We start from the raw sequence: 22437 nt of genomic DNA, 5'->3' as shown, positions 1-22437 counted from the left end.
ACTGTGTATAACGAAAGGAAAAAGTCATTAACTTTTGTGTGATAATAAGTAGGAACTTGAGGAAAGACGGGAGGAGACAGAGATTGTAGAAACCACAATGAGTACAAAGGCTTAGTGTATCTTTAGGGAAGTCATGGGGTGAGGGGAATAAGATACATTCTTTAGATATGTGAATTACAAAGCAGACCACGAGACCAGCCAGGTCCTTGTTTTGGGGATAATAGACTATCTAAAAGCACACAAGCCCAGCTTGTATAGCTGAGGGCCTGGGTCCTTGCTTTGAAATGAGCAGAGTGCTATCTAAAGCATCAACTATGCAAGCAAATCATTGTCTCTGCTTTTTAAGGCAAGGAGACAGGAGTGAGGATGCACAGGCTCCTGCTTGCAAAGCAGTTACTAAGCACACATTTTTCTTCTGAACATTGACAGGCGCCTGGGGTCTGTTACAATTTGTTAACCTAATCTTGGGCTCCCACATGTAACCATTATGGAACCATTATGGAGGACACCCTAGGATAACAAATCCTAGCCCTGGGTCTTTTCCTGCCACCTTCAGACACTCTAGCATGATCTAGACACATCCCTGACTAACGATCCCACAGAACCACCCAGACTCTTAACTCCTGGCGCTTGAAACTTAATTTTAGCTCTACACAACTTAACAAAGAAAAGTTTCAGAAATAGAAGATATTACATTCTTTTATATCTCATCATATGAACTAATTTTTCTGATTGCTCTAAGCTGATTCTAATTGGCAAAGCACCTAATTCTGCAGGTGAATTCAGTACTTTCCATTGGGCATAACTTGCCAGTTTGGGCTCGCTAAATTCTATTGGTCAAATACTGATACACTTAATTGATTTCATTGTTCATCAGTTTCAGCCAGGAGGAGAGGGAGTGTCACTCTGTTCCTCAGCCCACCCTCAACACTTTTCTCATCAGCAACTCAGGTCTCCTGAAAATAAAACAAAGAATTTGTTTCCCTTCTACGCTTTCCACAAACCCAACAGGAAACATCAGCCTGGAGAAAGAATTCAACAAAAATGTTCAAACAAAAATCTATAAAACCTGAAGCAACTCCATCTCCGAATCATGATACACAATGACATGAAAGTAAGTGTGTCAAGCACAAAGCATGCGTGAGCCTGACCACCTCATTTCTATTCTTCAAAGGAAGGAAGGTTTTCATATTTTTTATTATCACCCTTTCTCATTGCTTCTGATTAAGCCAAAAATTAGTTTATGAAATAATTAAGCACTGCAATAACAGATTTTTGTTGTATCAATTATAGAAGGCATTCGGAGGGGATAGGAAAACCCAGCTCTGTAAAAAATGTAAAATTTCTTCCCCTATTAAAAACACGTATACAAAATGCAACAGAGAATTCAAATTCTTGCGGAGAGGAGCAAAAGCCACAGAATCAAAGCAAAGTCATTACTATGAGTCAATTCAAAATTCACTAGACAAGCATGCTCAAAGCATTCAAAGAATTTTGAAGGCACACTGCAAACCATTCACTTAATGATCTGCAGGCTAGAGGAAGAATTTCCCTCTTTAACAGACAACAGAAATCAAAAGGGTGCCCCTCCAAACAAAGACGAAAGTTCAATCAGGTTTTTAACAGTTCTTATAAATCAGCATGTTCTAAAGAACAAAATTCAGAAATTTTAAACATTCATTCAAACCACATTGAAACAAGCACTTAAAAAAAAAGAAAAAAACCCCAAAGAAACTAAGCACATTGATCATGCACTTGGATCAATGAGAACGTCTTTTACCCTTCGAAGAACAGGCTATAGCCTTTTACTTGAAAATTAACACTACTTTAAAGATAACTCCTAAAACGGATTTCATCATTCATGTTGCCTTGAAAACTCTGAGGCACTTGTATCTGATCAGAAAAGCAATTCTAGTAATAGTATGTTACAATTCAGCGCCAGTTTGCTTTAGAAGAAAAAAGAAAATCTACTGTTCCTCAAATCCTGCACAGAGTGTGAAGTGCCTCCCGGCCTCTTTCTCCTCCCGTTTTCTAAGCTCATGCTCCCCAACCCTTCTGAAACAAGTATGACAACCTCTTATTTCCAATATGCCAAATGACAAAAGAATATCAATTTATTTGTGTAAATATATGCCTACATCTTGAACTGGAGGAGGAAGGTATCAGAGGGCTACATGGAACTTATTTCTATCTTCCTGAAATCACACACAAACACGTTCACACAGACACAAACACATACACACTGAATTACTGAGCACTTCACAAGCTTAGGAATTCCAACTTCTAGAAGATAACTTTGCAGTAAGTTTAAAATACAAAACTGTCAAGTTCTGAAAGACTTGATCATCTGCTAAATCATCCAAATATCAACGAGACCCAATTTGCCTTCTCTGTAGAATGTAATTTCCCATGATGTCAAAGCAGACCCTAAGAAGTACTGGATCCAAGACTCGTGTTTATCACTAGCTATTATCGTTTTTAAACAAGTAAACAGATTCAGAAAAGTATGTCCCAACATTTATTCTTATTGAAATAGCATATGTATTCAATTGTCTATACAGAAAATAGGTCCCATGATGGTGTTTAAGAGCTATTTTGTGTATTGGAATATTTATTTTTAATTGAAGACAAGGAGGGTGGGTATTACTCAGTTGTAGAGCACTTGCTTACCATGCACAATGTGCTGGCTTCAATCCCCAGTAATCCCCCCCCCAAAAGTGCTTATTTAAAAATAAGAAAAAAGTTATAAAAAAATGCACACTAAAAACCACTGCAATGTAGAAGCCAGAACTATAAAAAAAACATGTGTTTCTATCAAATACTGACTATATGTCAAACACAGGGACAACCACAAATCACCCCTGACAACCATCACGTGTGGTTCTCAGCAACCCTTCTAAGTAGACACGGATGAGAAGCCCAGCACTGCGGATGAGGAGACGGAGCTCGGAGGAGCCGGGGACGCTGACCGTCCTACTCCCCGTGACAACACGTCAGCCCAGGACAAGTGCTGACAGAGCTGCAGTGAGGGGACATGCAGCTGGGTGGAAACTTCGGGAGCTGGGAGTCCCAGAAAACACGAAAAATTGTTCAGTGAAAAACCAGCTCAAATATATTACACTGTGTCACATTCTTTAAACAGGGAACATGACTGAGACCTTTTTGATGCCTCCGTGTCCTTTATGCCATCATCAGTTATTTGCCCTCACAGCATGACCAGTGATGATCTGGACCCCTTATGAAGTGCACTCAGATGGTAGAGCTTTTAAAGCTGTTTTATGAAGTTTGTAAGACTCTGTCTATTCCTCACACAGGCGGTCATCCATCACTTCTCACTGGTGTGGACGTACCATCTAAAATCACTGCTTTCTGCTTTTTAAAATCCCTTCATCTAATCCAGACTTTTCAACAGCAAAGAATCAGCTCAACCACAGACAGTGAACAGCTTTTCACCAAATGGACTCGAACAGCCCATCGGACTACCTGGAAGCCCTTTTCTTCTATTAAACCCACTTCCGGGTACTTCATCATTTTCTGATTGGTGGACTTGGCCTCTGACTGGCCTACTCAGACAGCTCCCAGCCTCACATCCGAGGATGGGAGAGGGCCCTGCTCTTGGGAGAAATCAGTGAGGAAGGCGGACATCCTCCAGTCAGGACTGCACGTGTAGAAGTGCCACAACTTGCTCAGAAATTATACCGTAAGCACACCTGGGCTCCCATGGACTGGTTTCACATTAACCAAACTCACGAGACACTGATGCAAGAAAACCAGAAACTTAACTTATTAATGTAACAGAATATGTGAAACTATGAACCAGACTGAAATATCAGAGTTCAACCATGAGTACAGTTTCTCCTCCACGGCCTAATCCCGGGCAGGCAGTAACATGGCAACCATGGACAGAAGCAGAGCAGGAAGGGTTTCTAGATTAACTCAATGGAGTAAATTTCTCTTATACCAACAGATCTACTGCCTGGAAAACAATTAACGCTAATCACGGTGCACTCTTCGTGGACAGTGGCTGAGACACGACTGTGAGCACCTGTGTAACTCTCCTTTGCCTGTCCTTATTGGGCAAACTGATGCACAGAAGTACAGAGATCCAGGGATGCAGATACCTATAAACACCCAAAGCCCATGCCTGGGAGCCTCAAAACCAGACAGCCAGGGTTTAAATACCAGCTCTGCCACTTACTAGCTCTGTGACCTTGGCCAACTTACCCTCTGTGTGCCTCAGTTTCCACACTGTAAAACTGGGATAAAAATCAAACATTCCTTACACGATTGTTGAGAAGATTGAAGGATTCATTTCTGTAAAACTCTCAGAAAAGAATGTAGCACATTATTGGTGCTCAACAAATGTCAACTTAATATTAAAGTGATTTACAAGTCTCCTTTCTAATCATCTTCTGTGTTTCCTGGCTAGACTAAGTCCCAAAGAAAATCCTTATTTCTCCTTTTATAAACTCTTGGGAAGCACCCTTCAGTTCCATACCACCACCTGTTTAAACTGAGGGAAGGGATGTCTCCTCTCCATTCCTCTTGGCCACGGAGAGTGCTTCTCCACACCACAGACCCATGGCCCACAGCTAGCCTTTATCACACTAACAGAGTGAGGTGTGAGTCCGGAGAGACAAGTAGGGTATGTGAAACCGTTCCTTTCCTTCCAGTGCTGGCCACACTTGGGAAGCACCCGGGATGCTCAGCTCCATGGCAGGACAGCCCTGTGCATGATGGGGCAGGTCCTCTCAAGGGAAGGCTCGCTTTGGCCCAGAGTTACCTGGGACAGGGTGAGTCTCTACTTCTGGGACACAGTATAATGACACGCATTTTCCCACAGCCCTGAAGTTCATGGAGAACGTGGCTTCATCAGTAAAAATGAAGACATATATCACCTGCTTACTCTTTTCTGTCATCTCTCAGTTGGCTGCTGGAGACAACATGTGTATAAGTATTGGATCCCATTAAGCCCCAACCTATTTGAAGTAACAAAAAATTCTGTGGCTTAACGTTGGTTCAGGGCGACTGTGTAACAGTTCTGACTTTGCTGATGCTAAATTATGGGTATAGGAACTATCGAACCTCCTCAAATATCTTTCATCATAAAACCAGCTTTCCTTATTTTCCTGTTTCTTAGTAATTGCCAAAGACTATCAAATGATGGCTTCTCACAAAACAGTAGCTAAAGTTTATGAGCCCTCTTGACATACCCACTGTGGTAAACACTTTACATAATTTATAATTCTCACAATTCTACAAAGCAGATATGAGCATCCCCATCTCACAGACGAGGGAAATCTCAGAACGAACTGACTTAGGCTCACGTGGCTCAGTGGCAGCGTGTGCACGCAAACCCAAGTCAAAAAACTACACCCCTTCCTATATGTACCAAATCTCCTACCACTAATTAACACACAGCGGCGGGGTCAATACTCAGGGAACCCAGTACAATGTTCAGCTTTAAGGTGCTCCAGAGGCCGCTTCTAGCTGTTTTATAAATTCCCTTCTCACTGGTTTCTAGCACTGGAAGAAAAGTCCGATTTTGCCATTGTTTGCACAGCAAGTCTGAGATGTTCACAGCGAGATGACAGAATAAAACTAAGATATAAGCAGAACAATATTTACAGGTAGACAGACATAATGTAGACTGTGCTATTCTGAAGCATTAAGCAAAGAAATCAAAATAAAATAACGTTGTTTAAGCTTTCTTTAACAAATAGGAAAATTAAGAAGTTAAGAATGTGCAACAGCGCCACCTATGTCTAAAAAGACCTTCCAGGTTGCCGGGAAACATGCAACACAAAATTGCCTGTAGGATCAGAAACGAGAATCAGATAACTAAAAGCTTCTGTAGACATACTGCACTATGTTTCAGGGTAAGGGAGGGGTATTCAATATTTAATCTGATATTGCTAATACTCCTGAATATAAACAAAAGACATAGGCTTATGGAAACTCATCTTAGAGGAGGAAAGAAACCAGTCCAGCCTCTTCAGTTTACAGGAAGTGGAGACTGAGACCTGGGATATGTCCTCCTGGCAATCGGCAGCAAAGCTCTCCTAGGCCTCATGTCTTGCACTGTAGCAAAAACCAACAGATCTTTACTAGGCCTATATTCATAAAAGTAACGTCTGTATTTTTCCAACAGTAGGTAATCTTAGTATCTTGCCAAATACTTCTCAAAGAGCCAGGAAATCGTAAAAGTTTGTTGAAATACAAAAACATTTATTTACATATTAAAACAGCATGAGATGTATTCTATTAAAAAAGTTACATGTCAAATCAATGTTTTGATATTTTAAACCTGTTAAAAGTGCAAGAAAAAAAACCAAAATTTTCTTTAATCACAAAAGAGAGAAGATTATTCCCTGAAAATGATAAATGTGGATTTTTTAAACTTAATGGATCTGGTCAGAATCCACGAATTTAAATGTCTGAGTGGATGTTACACGGTAACATGAATTCTGAGTTGTAACAATACACATTCTGTGAAAATAATCTTCAAGGTCGTCTGCTTAAGGCAATTTAACTAATCCCTGTCTCTAAAGAATCATACAGATTTCATTAAAACTTCATAGTGCACTAAAAAAAATAAATGAATCCTTGTTACTTTAAGCCATATTCATATATATCATATATATACATATTGAATATGCATCAGAAATAAGCCACCCCCTTTAGTATTCAGAGTTGATCCTTCTAAAATACCTGTCATTGTGACAGCACATTTTTATTAAGCACCTTTTGGGTGCTTTGTATACAATGCGTCTAACTCTCACAGACAAGGAAAACGATATTACTCAAATTTCACAAATGAGGAAATGTACTTAAGCCATAAAAACAACTTACCTATTCATCATCAGGAAAGAAAAGAGTAATGATTTTACTTACAATATTCACTGACAATCTTTTCTTCCATACTAAGACTACATAAAACCAATTCAGTCTTTCTAAGTATTTCTGTCAATAAGGGCCAATAGAGAAAAGCAAGTAACATCACTAGCAATGGTTGGACTTTCAAAGCCCACTTCTCTTTGCATTATAATTATTTTTAATGTTTTGTTTTTAGTGCTCACAGAGCACTAAAATTAAAAAAAAATTAACTTTTTAAGTCATTACATGAGAATAAAACTTTTGTAAAAATGTACAATTTTAATTTATGCCACTCTGTCTCACATTCTCACTGGTGTCTCTCCTTTGAAGTCCTCATCAGGCTGAGATCACTAAAATTGGCCATTTATGGAGTCACAGGAGTTCGGGAATCCACTCAACGGGAGGCTGATTAGAGGAGCAATTAAAAATGCATTCTGTGCAGCCAGGGTTCCAGCACTGAGCAAGCCACTGCCAGCTGTGTGTAATTTGGGACAAGGTGCTCCATCTCTCAATCCCTCAGCTGCAAAAAAGGAGACACTGATACCTACCCTCAAACACCTGCTATGAAGTAAAACATGAGGAAAGCATTTTAGCCTTAGGCAGGTGTCCATTCAGAGCGAGTTTGGTCATTATGATGATGAGGATGGGTGTTAATAAATTAAGCTAGACCAGAAAGTAGAAATCACCATAAAGGAGAAACATTTAAATCAATGAGCATTTTCTTTTGGATGGATTGCAGAATATTCTATTGATTTTTTTAATAAACCAAGATTTGTCCATTAATAATAGATTTACAGGTTCATGGACAAGTCTCCAGAAAAAGAATTAGAGGCCTCTAACCTCTGAATACTAAGAAAGTAAAGTTTAAAAAGAATTATGGGGGAGATTATACCTCATTTGGGAGAGTATGTGCTTAGCATGTATGCGGCCCTCAGTTCAGTCCCCAGTAACTCCATTTAAAAACTATTTTTTAAAGAAATTGAGAATTAAAGCAAACAGATGGAGGAATACAGAATTTTTTTAGAGACTCAACTCAGACTTCTGATGGGGAATAAAACATCCATTTCTCAGAGGAAATCTTGAAAACTATGTAAACTGGATCTGAGATGTCTAGTCTTTTAACATTATTGAAGAATTCATATTACCAAGTCTTAAAACTACCTGATAACCCACAGTGGTGATAGTGATCATAACAGCTGCCAACACGGATCGAGCTCCGGCTAGGAATGCTCTGTTCTGACATCTCTGCCCCTGAGGCCTCACCAGGCTGAGAGCACTAACTTCGGACATTCATGAGCATCTCGTGTAAGTCCTCAATTTGTGCTTCTCACTCCCCCCTCACCAGGCCCTCTGAGGGAAGCACTGTGATCATCTTCCCCACCCGCAGTTAAGGCCACTAAGGCACATAGACTAAACCCGATCCAGGTCACACTGGCATTAAAGGACGTGTGTATTTCTGCTGTTTTACTTTTTACAAAGGAATCTGAGATATCAATTCAAGGGAGACTGTTAAATAATAAAGTCTGTCTGGTCTCCACCTCAAAGAGCACATAATATAGATTCCTGATGTAGGATGAGGCTGCCGCCACAAACTGACTCAGCTTGAAATTAATATCCAAGATGAAGAAGCGGATTCACGTAAATATTCACGACTGTCAACTCCGCTCTCGGGTCTGGGCCCTTCACTGCCTGAACGGGGGTGAAATCCCCACCCCTGTCAGGGAGGGAAGAGCTGCTCTTCCAGGTCGCACCCAGGCTTCACGGGCTGTTTCCCCTCACAGACTGTCGTCAACGATTAAAAAGCTCTCAAGATTTTTACACCATGCAAAACTGAAAGACATTTCTGCAGATGGAGCACTTTCTCAGGCTTAAACAATTTTTACCTACACTCAGCAAGGGGGAGAAAAGAAACATGACTCTGCAAAGTCTCTGAGCCTCACCACTCACAGGAGTAGAACTGCCTCAGCACAAGATGACAGTTCACATTGCAGGGTGAGAACAAAATAAAGCCGCCCCAACCACAGGCACTCCCAGAGACAGCGCTCAGCAGTCTTCTGCACACTCACGGTTGTGCAGCCCTCACCACCATCTATTTCCAGAAAACTCCATCATCCCAGAAGAAACCCCCTGTCACTATCAGTCATTCCCTAATCCCCCTCCACCCAGCCCCTTGCAAACATCACCTGCTCTCTGCCTCTGCATTTGCCTATTCTGCGCATTTCAGATCACTGAAGTCAATAATATGTGGCCGTTTATGTCTGGTTCCTTTCACTTAACGTGCTATTATCAAGGCTTTTCCATGTTGAAGTGGTATCAGCATCTCTGTCTTTTTTTTTTTTTTTGAAAACGTTAGTTTATTAAAAGGTGGTAAGTAATATCAAAAAGAGTAGAGTGGAGCATAAGGGGTGGGGATTCAAAGGGAAAAGGGTGGGTTGAGCAGTCAGGGTGGACTTCCCAGAACAGGTGGCCTTTTTCATCTTCCCCTTTATTTTTTTTCCTTTTTATTCACCCTTACGTATGAATAATGTTCCACTACATGGAGATACTACATTCAGTTCATCCATTCAGCAGCTATGTATGGACGACATCCAGAAGAATGAGGGTAAGAGGTGACTAGCAGGGATGGCATTTAAGCAAAGGGCAAGATGTGCTTTAAAAAAAAAAAGCCAACAAACAGAGGCACAAGGAAATTCAGTCCGTTTCTGAGCAAAGTGCATGCTTGCTTTGGCAGGACTACAGTGCAGGTCTGGGGAGGATATTGGCAGGAATCACGGGGAGGGAGTCACCTAAGAAGACTCCCCACCGAAATCAGCTCAGCCAATTCTCCTCCCTCATGTTTCTAGGCTTCTCTTATTTCATGTAATAGCACTTTAACTACACATCTGATCATGTGCATCAGACCAACTTACCTTGAAGCCACAGAAAATCATTCACTGACCGGAGCAGATCCAGAACAAAACTGTGATGGACCAGGGAGTACTGCAGCATCCCAGCCTGCAGGCACAAACCCCACATGTGCCTTGGTGATGTCCAGAAAGTAAAATGCATGGAAATATCTCACTGCTGGTGCACAACATCTGCCCCCAAATTGCCCCAAAATCATACTGGTAAAGCACTACTCAACCCTCTCACTACAAAAAAAAAAAAAAAAAAAATGCTAAGAAGGCAAATTTAGGCTCTGCCATTGAAAACCAGCAACCATCAATGCCAGTATCTGAGCTGGAATGCTCCTGACTTCAAAAACCACTGTGGACTTATTTTTCAAACGGGAAAGCATATATGTATCCCACGTAGATGATATTACAGTAGGATTTTTATTTTCGAAACTTCCAGTTCAAAATTAGCACAAGAAAGATTATGTTCCAGCTTTTAAAAAACTCAATTATCTTCCACTTTCTTAATTTTGAACCTATTATTATTTTATAAATGGAGCAATGCTTCATATTATAAACCAAGTGTTTGGCTTCTGCAAACAAAACCTTTATGACCTCACTATTTCAGAGCAAACTTTAATGATGTTTTGAGAGGTGGGGCCTGGGGCGCTCACTAACAGCCCTTTAAATACTGACAAGGATGTGCTATTAATTAATGCAAAGGCACTAAGTCCACATTAACTAGGAAACCAAAGAAACAACACCAAAGCCTTACTTTATCATTTTTAAATATTCCTATTGTTTGAATATTAAAGTTCTTAAAAGATATGATTTTTTTGAGAAAGACAACAGCTGTATTAAATTTCCTCTCACCAAGAAAGCAAACTTTATCAAGACTAAAAACCCCTATGGAAATTCAAAAGACAGGACGTTTCTAGATAAGTGAACATGCAGATCTGAAAACAAACATAAATCCTATCAGATCTCACTCGAACCAGCTCAACAAAGTCTTGGGCTACCCTGGAACTTAGCTCTTCTCTTCCAAATGTTGGCTGAGCTAACATCATCACACAAGGCAGGGAAGAAGAGAAGAGGAAAGTCCACCTGGCGGCCTCCATCTGTTTCCTTCAAGCCAAAAGGCGCCGCAAGGGCGGCCCAGCTAACAAGCCCTCCCCATAAGGAAATCCGGCATCCACACTGCCCCTGCCGTCCCCAAGCAGCCCCGATGCCCCTCTCCCACTTGTGGCCTCCCAGCCTGTGAATGGTCTTCTAATTTCACTCCCCAGTTGGTGGCACCCTCCCCCTCTTCCCCGCTACACACAAACACACACACACAGACACACACACACACACACACACACACGCGCGGAGCCAAGGCAGCCTTCCCAAAGCATAAATTTGATTACATCACCCCACTTCAAACCCTTCAGAGGCTCCCTGGTAGAGTTCTAGCCCCACCCCCGACCCTGAACGCCCATCCTCACCTCAGTACCCAGGTCCCCAGTGACCTCAGTGGCCCCCTGACCTGCTCCTACTTCCCACTTGCCTCCAGGCTCATTTTGACTGTTTCTCAAGGAAGCCTTCCCTCCCTCCAACCTCCACAATTTGTTCCTCTGTTCATAGAACATTCTAGGCTAAGTCAACTTCTGACACTGCTAAGCTCCCAAGGAGCATTTTGCTTACTAATGTGGGTCCAACCTCTCTCCCCTAGACACTCAGAAGTGTGTGTGTTATGAATAAATGAATGATGGGGTGGGTCTCAAAGGGACAGCCAGACCTGCTCTCGCCCGTCCCGACCTTTCTTACTGTAGAATATCAGAAGCAAAACCAGAAGTACATTTCCTGAGGGTCACTTCCTGCTGACACCCTTCACTGCCTCCTGTGTCAGTTCTAGTAAAACCCAAGCTCTTCGAAAGCCCTCCACCCCAGGCCCTCTCCACTGTCCTCCCCAGCAGGGGCACCCACAACCCTGGACCACACATGGCACTCTCCCCGATTCCCCAACGCACAAGCCTCCAGGCCTCTACCCGGGCTGCTCTGCCACATGAGCCACAGTCTTCATGCTTTCTACTGGCTGACCCTTACTCTGCCTTCACAACTGAATGTAGAGCCCATTTCTTCCAGGAAGTCCTCTCTGATAATATCCTTTAAGTCTTGGCAGGTCTCCCTCTGTAGCAGCACTGCATGGTGACCAACTGGGTGTTTGCTTGCTCCTTTGGGACCACGACCTTTTGGGGGCCACGTGGGAAGGAGTGAGAGATTACAAGAGAGGTGGGAGAAGCAAAAAGCAAAAATCACAGCTGAAGTCCCAAATTCAAGGATTCTTTCTCAGAAAAACAATAAAATATTTCACATGTGTGCAATTTGGCTACTATTTTTGTGGCTTGCGGAAAGCAAGGGCTTGGTGTTCTAGTCCAAAACCCGGGTTACATGCAAAGAAATGTATATATTCATATCCAAAGGAAACCAGAGCTGCTCAACAACAGTTTGCAGTCAGAATTGAAAGGAATTTTGATAAAGGCAATGTCTCTCTCTCTCTCTTCTTTCTTTTCTGGCATCATATAATTTTAGAAGTATTTGCGTGACTAAGAGATGGCTACAGCCCGTGATTCTGCACTGGAGAGTTTGGGCTGAGGAAGCCCAGATTACATTCACTGTGTAAATGCAATCACACCAACAAACTGACAAGTTCCCTTGTGGAGGAGCTGATGTTCCAAAGCAGGCAAACTCATGCAGTAAGAAAACTCTAAATAAAAAGTAAGAAATTCAATGTTCTGTACTCAATTTCATTAGCTATATGGGCCATTACCTGATAGTATATCTTGTCTAATGAAACCCAAAAATAAATTGTGAACGTTGATTTTCTTCATCTGACTGTTTTATGCTAAATTTGGATATCAAACCCACAATCCATACGGACAGCTCAGGCCTATGCTGCAGCACAGCTACATCCCGTAGAAGAAAGTCTATCAAGGAAGAACTGGAGAGTTTCCCTTCAGAAGCTGCTAAGTCTGGTTTTGCACCTATACATCATTTGCAACCACTTCATCGTCAAAGGAGTAAGACCTTACCTCTGTGGGGCGTAAAGCACTGCGGTGCTTCAGAACAATCAAAGAACACTGAGCTTTGTGAATCAGTCCTGAGGCACTTAAATCGTACTTTTTCTGAAAGGCCCCAAAACTGACCCACTTCACCATTTCACGTACACCCGGGAGGTACCGGAATTAGTAGAGAAAACACGCCCTTGAAGTCTGACAAGACCCTGCTTGAATCCTGTTACAGTATTTACTACCCTCTAAAAGGACCAATAACTTAACCCCTCTGAGAAGGCTTGCCAATCCGCAAAAGGGGGCTGCCACCGCCCACCTGGGAGGCATGGATGTGAATGCAACACGCAAGTAGGGCGGCCGACTGGTACCTGACACGGGGCCTGGCTAGTTTCCTCCGCTGCCCTTGTCCCCCTTTAAACTTGTGCTCTTTACCCGGTACCAAATGCCCGGAATAGACTGCCCGAATATTCTGTGTATCCCTGGATACATGCCTTACCCTTAGGAGGCCAGAAAAACAACTGCCTCCTCCCCAGTCACTATCAATGTTCTTAAGAGTCTGGATTTTTTTAACCTCTATTTTGCAGGGAGACTATTCCAGAATTTTTCAAGCACCATTCTCCAGGTTGGCTCCTCTCCCAGCGCCCATCCCTTCTCACCTCAGATCCTCTGTCTGCCTTCTTTTCATTGGAAAGCGAGTTAAGAAGAGCGGGGACTCCCTAGGCCTTCTTCCCTCCCTGATATGTTAGTGTGACTTCATTCAACCCACGCCCCAATCCAACTCCAGCTTCTGAGGAGTCTACCCTCCCGGACCCTGCAGACTCTGCAACTTCCCAAGACACACACGTGGCCACGACCCTCCCTTCAGATTTCTTCCTGGCTGGCCCTGCCCACCCCCCGGCCCCTTAAAGATAAATGACATTGCCCTGAAAATCCCAAACGCCGCTGACTGACACACCAAAGCTGCATGGTCTGGGCTTTCCTCCAACCCAGGCACAGCCCTGCCCCCCCTCAGCCTCAGTCTGCAGCTCTCAAGATGATCTAATTCACATGCGCGTCTGTGAACACCAGCTAAGAATGACGACTCCCAACGTGTATCTCTAGTCCGGCTCCTTCAACTCAGCCCCAGGCTCATAGACCCGAGTGCCTCTATGAAGTCCAAACTTGGACGAAAAATGGCATCTTAAAAATGCCTCATGTCCACCATTTATTCTGGAATTCAATTTATGGAAGGTACCTCCCATGCTCCCCATTTTAGTAACAGACCCAGCACTCACCTAGGTGTTTGAGGTCACATTCAATTTCCCCTGTTCCCTCCATCCAGCCCTGGCCTGGAATATTAGTCCTGTCATTTCCGTTGCTAAGCCCATCTAAAGTCTGGTTCTGCAGGGACCACGGCCGGATCCCCACAGGCTCACAGCAAGGTGCACTGAGTCACAGTCCTCCGAAGGGTGCTCCCTGGAGGGGGAGGCATCTCCTGCCACTGGTCACCACAGAAGGCACTGGATTCTCACAGAGGCTCTGGAGAAGGGACTCAAGGTTCTCCCGTGATCTGAGCTTTGAAGGTCCCGAGGTCTGGCGGAGCTCCTATTAGCAGACACACTTGCCACTGAGCAGATGAGGATGGAGGAGCCCAAGCAAGGCTGTCCTCACTCCGACCCCTGGGCCCTCAGGAGCCACGGGAAAGGCCTGTGTCCAGGGCACAGCCCAACAATCACAGATCCCAGCCTGCATTTGCCAACCCGGACAGCCTAGACACCTTCTACTTGCGAGACTTACTTCTGTTCTGTTCCCCCCCGAGAATGTGATGGACACTTTCAGAATATGTGGCCTGTCTCAAGTGAGACAAAGTCAGTGAAGGATGAAGTGTTCACATTTGGACTAGAGCATGAAAGGAGAAACAAGACCTCATGATTAGCATGATGATGGTGGCCAAACTCTTCCCCTGGGTGAGATGAACAAGGGTGGGGGTGAGAATCCAAGGTCTTAGATTGGCCAAAGCATCTTCCTTCAATGCTGACTGGGGGTTGGAGACTCACTAACGCAAACTAACGACACGGCTATCAGTGGGGGACGTCAGCAGCAACAAACACGAAGTCAGCTCTTTAATGCCAACATGGGTTAAAAGTAAAGGCCGGGGCAGGGAGGCCTGCACGGCTGCTGAGGCAAACCACAGACCCGGCTCTGAATGCCCACTGGCTGGAGCAGAGAGGAAGCTACGGTCCCTTTAACAGTCCCTGTGTCCACCAGATCCATGTAAGCCAGCTACTTAGGAGAAGTACATGTTGTCCTGATACTCAGAAAAACCAGCCTCGTAAAGGGAACAAAAGAGTGGCATGGATTTTAGACCCACTTCTGCCCCTTTATGAAGGAAAATAAAGTAAATGGCACGGGGAAGTTGAATGCAAAAAAAAAAAAAATTAAATAACCAAACGGTGACTGATTCCTCCAACATTGTACCCTGCAGCTGCTCACCCCCAAGCTTGCCACTTTCTCACCAGTGACCGCCGGTCAGGAAGCGCCGTCACGCACGTCACACAGAGACAGCCAGGAACCGTGTGCTGAGCACGTTTGTGTAAAAGCAGGAATCGAGCAAGATGCTGCAGACTTTGACTTCACAAGTTTAAATACTCCATGAAAAGAATCCCTCAACAGCCGCCTAAATCAATTCGCATCTCACTTCTTCAAAACAATTAAACTAATTGAATAAGGGTACATTTGTCACCAAATATAAGGAGGACCAAACAGGTTCCTCAAAGCAAAGATTTTAACAGATATCAAACACCAGTGGGTGATGTGCTAACAAATCAAATATTCCAAAAAATTAGAAAATAACAAGATGACTAGGATAATGCATGGATCAAGGCACCTGAAAAGTTTCTGCTTTTTAAAGCGATGGAGACAGCACTGAGGGCGATCTAGTTATTTCCAATGCAGGATATGCACAGCCACCTTTTCAGACGCAACTGCGCGGTACAAGAGAAAAAGGAATAAAGAAAAAGGAAAGGAGGAACAAGCGAAAATTAGAAACACACAAGAACAAAAATGACTTTGACAGCATGTACAAGAATTTACGTGAGTGTGTGAGGCCAGGGACGCAGGGACAGTGAGACCCACCCTCACCTCCTGCTCCAGGGAAGGCAGGGGCCTGAGGGGAGCGACGCTGCTTGGGGACCCCAACGTGGTCAGCGCCCCTAACCGAAACTCCACATACATGCGTCTAGGCAGCTTTTAAGCCACAAAATGTGGTCGCATTACAGGCTGGACAGTTTTACTCACTCCCAAAGTGAGTAGCAGGAGAGAATTAGTCTCTGCTCCTGCACCAAAGCATTGTTTTAAAAATTAATGACTGTGGAATAGTAAAAGCAACAATGGAGTAAAAGTGACTGGAGGAGAACGTGCTTGACCCGAGCTCACTGGCCGCGTTATCTCACTGACGTTCAGATGCTGGCTGAGCCCTTATGGTACCAAAACAGACAGATCCACCAGGAAGGATTTTAATGCGCTGCTGTATTTTGATGCCGAGAGCCATGCCTGGTACACGAGGTTCTGGGTAAACAATGGTGACAGTGTCAACACTATGGGCTAAGCACACATCCAGCTACTCCGCCAAATCCCAAGGGCAGACTTCAAAAGGCAAATACAAGCTGGAATTCTCTGGTGGGTCTGCAGACTCAGAACCAAGCAGTTGCTGAGCAAAAATGTCACCAGTGCCTCCTATGACAAAAGAGGAGGCACTGGCCATGGGGCTTGGGCAGGGCTCCAGGCTTCCACTGCTCACCCACCAGTCTGTCCAGGGGGAGAACATGGTCCCTGCTTACGTTGCACTGATGCACCTACCTTGACTAACGCCTGGGGGCTCAGCAGGAGGTGACATGTGAGGTGAACGGAGCCAGCCTCGGTGTAGCCCGGTGCTGGCAGCTGTGCCCACAGCAATGCCCAAGCACCTAAACCTGCCACCTCATCCCCAAGGAGCAGAAGGGTGTGCGGACGTGTAGATCACAGGGCCCTGCGAGGACAAATAAAGATCATGGCCACTACATGTCTCACCCCTTACTAAAGTCATAGAGGTATATCCGGGAGGAACAGAAAATTCATCCAGAGCCCACCAGGCACCACACGTAGGTGGGACTTGGGCCCCCTGTGCCTCTCACTCACAGGGATGGTCTGGACTTTCTTTTTATCAATTCTCTGGCATCGTCTCCTCCAACTTACCAACAACTAGAAAGTAGGATTTGATCTTAGGTAAGTTCAAGAAACACAGAGCACTGCCTCCACAGTGGGCCTGTGCCAGATCCTCCGACCGTCACCTGTGGTACCGCCATGAGCGCCCTCCAGACTCAAGGCCCGAGGCCGTAGGCCGTGGGGGCACAGCTTCCCTCATTCTCCCCAGCAAAGGGGGTCCACCTCTGGGTAAAGGCATCTCACCTCTTCTGCCCGAAGGAAAGCATGATAGATACACGGGGAAACAGAGCATAAGGTGGGGAGGTAGTAAGCCCAGGAGAGCTCGTCTGCACATCCAAGGCAAAAGTGGGGCCGTTGACTTAATCACAGGGACAAAGTGAGGATGAGTCTTTCCCTGCTTTGTCTCATACTCCTTGATACGCCTTTCCCTGCATAAGGAGTTCATCCGGAATTCCCTGGAGGTGTTTCTGATGTCCTAACTTGGCATGCTGGCTGTCGGGGAGGAAGAGAGGGCCTGAACCCAGCAGGTGCTGGGCCTGGGAGGCAGGAGACACCGGCTCTAGACAAAGCTCAACCAGCATCTCGTTCTGCCTCTCGGGATACAGCATCTCATTTATAAGCAAAGGGATGAGACTGTCCCAGGACAGGCTGCCTAACAAAATTGAAATGAGAGCCATGTAAAGAAAGCTTCCCAGTTGCCACATTTAAAACGGTAAACAAAGAAACAATCAAACAAACCAAAAACAGATACTAGAAACTAATTTTAAGAACAGATCTTACTTAATCTGCTGTATGTAAAATACTATCATTTTGACATGTAATCAATATATGAAAGTAACAAGATAGTTTACATACTTTTTACTAGACAAGTCTCAGCGTCTGATGTGCATTTGACCTACAGCACATCTCAGCTCAGACCAGCCTCTTCCCCAGCGCTCATAGCATCAGTGGCTGTGGCTACTCTATTGGACAGCAACTCCAGGGGTCCCACCAGGGGTCTTGGCTGAAAAGCGGGAGGAAGTCTCCACACTGACCCTAAAAGGATCTCTCTGAAACAAAGACAGATTCACTTTTAAATGTCTGTAAATCGTCGGGCTGCACCTCCCTCCGCCCTTGGCGTCAAGACAGGCCTCTTCCTTGCTGATCCCTTCCTGGATGTAGGGAAGGAACCCGGCACACAGCCAGGGTGGCCGGGCCTACAGGTAGACTTACCTGCTGTCTGTGTCCAGTCCCATGAAGTCCTCCTTCTCAAACAAGGTGCAGAGGAGTGGGATCTTGTCCCCAGACTTGTCAGGGGCCCCATCCAGCCACTTGGACTTGAGCAAGATGAAGAGTGACTCAGTGAAGTCCTCGATCCTCTTCTCCACCACCCTGCAGTCCTCGTAGTTTGAAGGCCACGTTGGTGCGTGGCTGCTCGGCTACCTCCCCATGCAACACAAAGACAAAGAGCTGAGAGTCATTAAGCGTGGTGCCATACAGCTCCTCTGTACATGGAGCTTCTCGAAGGCCTTGGCAGAGAGGCAGTCGGTAATGGTGACAAGGCCCACGACCGTGCGGTGTGTCTGGAAGTCACTCCACGCATTCTCGAACGCATAGTGGTGCCTGTAGTGGATACAGAGTGCCCACTGGGAGCCGCACGGGCTGATCTGGCTCACCAAGGAAATTCGTTTATAGATGCAAAAGAAATTGTCCTCTGAAATGATCCCCACGGGTTGGACGACCACGGGGAGAGTCTCGTATTCCTCAGCACACTGCACGTAGTCAGGGATGCTCATGTTGCAGGCCCTGCCGAGAGGGGAGAGGAGATCAAGGTAAATATTGTGCTGCGGGCTGCGGGCCTCACTGGGTTGCGGTGACCTGGTGTGTACCAGTCAGAAGGCAGGGGAAGCACAAGTAAAGCCGGGGGTACAGTTTGACCTCAGAGTCTGTACATGGCTACCGTAGCTCGGATCACATTACCCAGCTTTTGGTCTAGGCTTCCTGCCCCTGCATACAAGGGTCATTTCTTGTTTTCTGTTTCCAAGCACCTAGCAAGACCCTGATGCAAAGTCAGTGCTCAACACTGCGGAATAAAGAAATGAACAAAGGAAATGCTTTCCCCACCCCCCTTCAGCAGATTATAAAGAAAAGAACCGCAGTACGATCAAAAGATCTGGATTTCAACACCAATTTATTTGAACTCCTAAACTGCAGAATAATGGATAAGAAAACTTGCCTTGGGGAAGAGGGTACAGCTCAGTGGTAGAGCACATACATATCATGTATGAGGTCCTGGGTTCAATCCCCAGTACCTCATTTTAAAAAATGAAACAAATGAATAATCCCAATTACCCTTCTCAAAAAATATTTTTTAATTCAAAATTCAAAAAACACCTTGCAATTGACACAACATTGTAAACTTGACTATACTTCAATTTAAAAAAAATCCTTGCCCTACAAGAATATATCTGGATTACGGAAGTTTGCAAATGTAAAATGCCTAGGGTACCACCTGCATAAAGAGGGGGGACTGCACAAATTTACTATCCCTCCTTTATGAGCTATATTTCCTTTGGGGGGTGTTATAAACTCTCAGAGCTAATTTTCTCAGATTTAAAAAACAAAACAATACTTGATTCTCAGTACTGCTGAAGAATCAGATAAGCCTGTGAAATCATCTGACCCACAGAGGTTACTCAATTAATGTTTGTTGAATGAATGAATAAACAAGCAAAGTGAATGCTGCTCCCTGCCACAGAACATCATAATGGTACTTCCTGGAAATCCCAAGCCCACGTTACACCCGACTACACACTAAACATGTGGGTGACCTGGGCAGGCCTGTGTGTTTCTCTAAGCCCCAGTTTAATGATAGATAGAAATGAGGGCAATAACACAAACCTCAAAGGGTTAGTGAGTCAGTAATGAATTGTACCCCAACTATGCAAGACGGAACCATTAAGGAAAATTGGGCAAAGGGTCCATAGGCCCTCCGTATATTATCTCCTACAAGTACAGGGGAACCTACATTACATCTCAAAATAAAAAGTCTAATATTTTAAAGAGGCTATTGAGGTTAAATGAGCTCATTGTCTCAAATAAGGAACACACAGTACAAGTACAACAATGCCTAGCCCATGAGATACACTCAGTTAACATTCCCACTGAACCCACTGGTCCCTCCAACTTCAGAGCATGAGGATGGGTCCTCTTGGCCAAAGGCCACTGCACCTGAAGCTAACAAAGCTAATGGTCCCCACTTGCAAGAGCCCCTGTCACCACCCTTGTTCTAATTTTCTATTTGTAATATTTTTTTTATTTAATAGAAACCCCCAATTGCATAGCCTTCAGGTCACCAAAACCTGACCACAGAGATCATGATGGCAGCCCTCCTTGGTGAAACAATAAAATGAAAAGCCATTTCCACAAGACCTCTGTGTAAATCTACTAGGGAACTTCATCTTGGACAGAGGAAGAGGACTGGGGAGGAGGGGGCAATCTGGGGGCACAGAGAACTATGGGCCACCTATCCCACGATGGACTTTAGACTCAACCCTCACCCTCCAGGTAATTCAAAATACACACCGACAGAGTGCTATGGACAAGATTTTTTTTAAAGAAATCCCTGACTCCCTAGCAGGTCTTGTTTCTACTGAGACACAGATGGCTTATGTGTATAATGTTTCACAAAAGCCTTAAAATATTATCACCCCAACTTGACACATTAAGAAACTGAGGTAGAGAATTTTATCATATTGTACAAGATTAGAGAGAGGCCACGTCAGACACCGTATTTAAACCCAAGCCCCTGTTCCAGGGCTCACACTAGAAATTGTGACATGCTGCCCCTTTCCTGCCCTCTCCCTGCAATAAATTTCTGAAGAGTCTTTTCTGTGCCATCTGGAATCACAATAACTTCAATTTTCCACAAAGAGCTATGTCACTCCCTGGAGGACATATCAAAATCTAAAGGGTTGGAATGGGAGGAGAGATTTGCATTTTCTGTTTCTCAAAGGAAACATGGCTTTAAAAGAAACTGAAAAGCACTTATCTAGTCTAAGCCCTCATTGTGCAGAGAAAGAAACGGAAGTTCAGAAGAGATGAGGAAAGGGCCTTATTAACAAATATTGCTTCAGCGCAGCATCATGCCAGCCATGGGCACTGCTGGGGGAGTATCTGGGAGGCACAGGAGAATGAGCGTTAGAAAAAGGAAAGAGAAGAAGCATACAAGGCCGTGTCTCTACACCACCATACCATGAAATTCCACCAAATTACCCGGTATGGGTGCAGCTAATATTAAGGTGGGCTAAACAGGTTATAGAAACCTGGAATTCTCAACCATAGTGCAAATTCCAACATTTACTCTGCTTTTTTCCCCAGTTCAAGCATCAACTCAGTTGGCACTCTGTTCCAGGGACTACACGAGGCCTGGAGTTCTCCCAAGTACAAATCTCTATTACGTGTGCAAACCACATAAAGGCCCACCAGAAGAAAAGTGCCCACAGATAAGATGGAATTCCTGAAGCTGAAAGCAGTCAACCAGCGTATGTTACTAGGAAAATTGATGCTGCTAGAAATGGACTCATGGACTTAGAAAGCAAACAGTGGTTAGCAGGCAGGAAAAGGGGGATTAACAGATACACATTAATAAATATAAAATAAATGACAAGGACCTACTATATAGCACAGGGAACTATATTCAATTTCTTGTAATGAGTTGTGCTAAAAACAATCTAAAACATATTTATATACATATGCATATGTTTATAACTGAATCTCTGCTGTACACCTGAAACTAACATTGTAAATTGACTACACTTCATTAAAAATAATTTTTAAAAATAAGTACAAATAAAATCAACGCCATTAAGATAAAATAAAAGAACATTCTTATCCCCTCAGCTGTAGGTGGTGGAGAATTCTGGTTACAAGCACCAAGTCCACTGGATCACTCCAGCACTGACTGTCACTCTTTCTGACCATCAGACAGTCACTTGGCTACACTGAGGTTACTTTTCTCTTCTGTGAAAATCTACAGTGACAACTAATGATGTATAGAATCTCATCATTCACAAGCCCAACAATTAGTGAGGACTTCCCATGGGCCAGGCTCTGGAGAGATGAAAAGATAGGGTCCCAGATATATTCAAGGTTAGAAGAAGTTTATGCCATAAAGACAATTATTCTTCCTGTTTTGATAGACAGATTCAATGCAATTCTGATTAGAATTCCTACCAGACATTTCATGGAATGTAACAAGTTAATTTATGGTCAGGAACAGCCAAGAAACTTCTTTAGAACCACCACTGTGGAGGGGTGGATAGGTCATTCATTTCCACTGGTCTTTCTGAAGTGATGAAAACGTTCTGGAATAATAATTGTTGCACCACTGTGAATATGCTAAAAGCTGCTGAATTGTACCATTTAAATGGGTGGAATTCATGGTGTGTGAACAATATCACAATAAAGCTGTTATA

At 44.1% G+C, this 22437-nt stretch overlaps 1 protein-coding gene across 50 annotated transcripts in view; it reads right to left on the bottom strand.

Moving 5' to 3' along the window:
• Positions 1–22437, bottom strand: part of LOC141577207 (trafficking protein particle complex subunit 9-like) — a 180826-nt gene that overhangs the window by 41140 nt on the left and 117249 nt on the right. For 46 of the 50 annotated variants that reach the window (XR_012506017.1, XR_012506012.1, XR_012506013.1 and 43 more), the window contains one exon: positions 18194–18766. The gene's annotated coding sequence lies outside the window, so the exon portion shown is untranslated. Of the gene's footprint in view, positions 1–11834; positions 11978–16636; positions 16806–17836; positions 18031–18193; positions 18767–22437 lie in introns of all 50 variants that reach the window. The other 4 variants (XR_012505982.1, XR_012506001.1, XR_012505995.1 and 1 more) reach the window with 4 other exon arrangements.

The sequence above is a fragment of the Camelus bactrianus genome, chromosome 3, assembly GCF_048773025.1.
Source record: "Camelus bactrianus isolate YW-2024 breed Bactrian camel chromosome 3, ASM4877302v1, whole genome shotgun sequence".
Taxonomy (NCBI): domain Eukaryota; kingdom Metazoa; phylum Chordata; class Mammalia; order Artiodactyla; family Camelidae; genus Camelus; species Camelus bactrianus.
The sequence above is the reverse complement of the archived record's forward strand: the minus strand, read 5'-3'. Positions and strand labels throughout refer to the sequence as shown.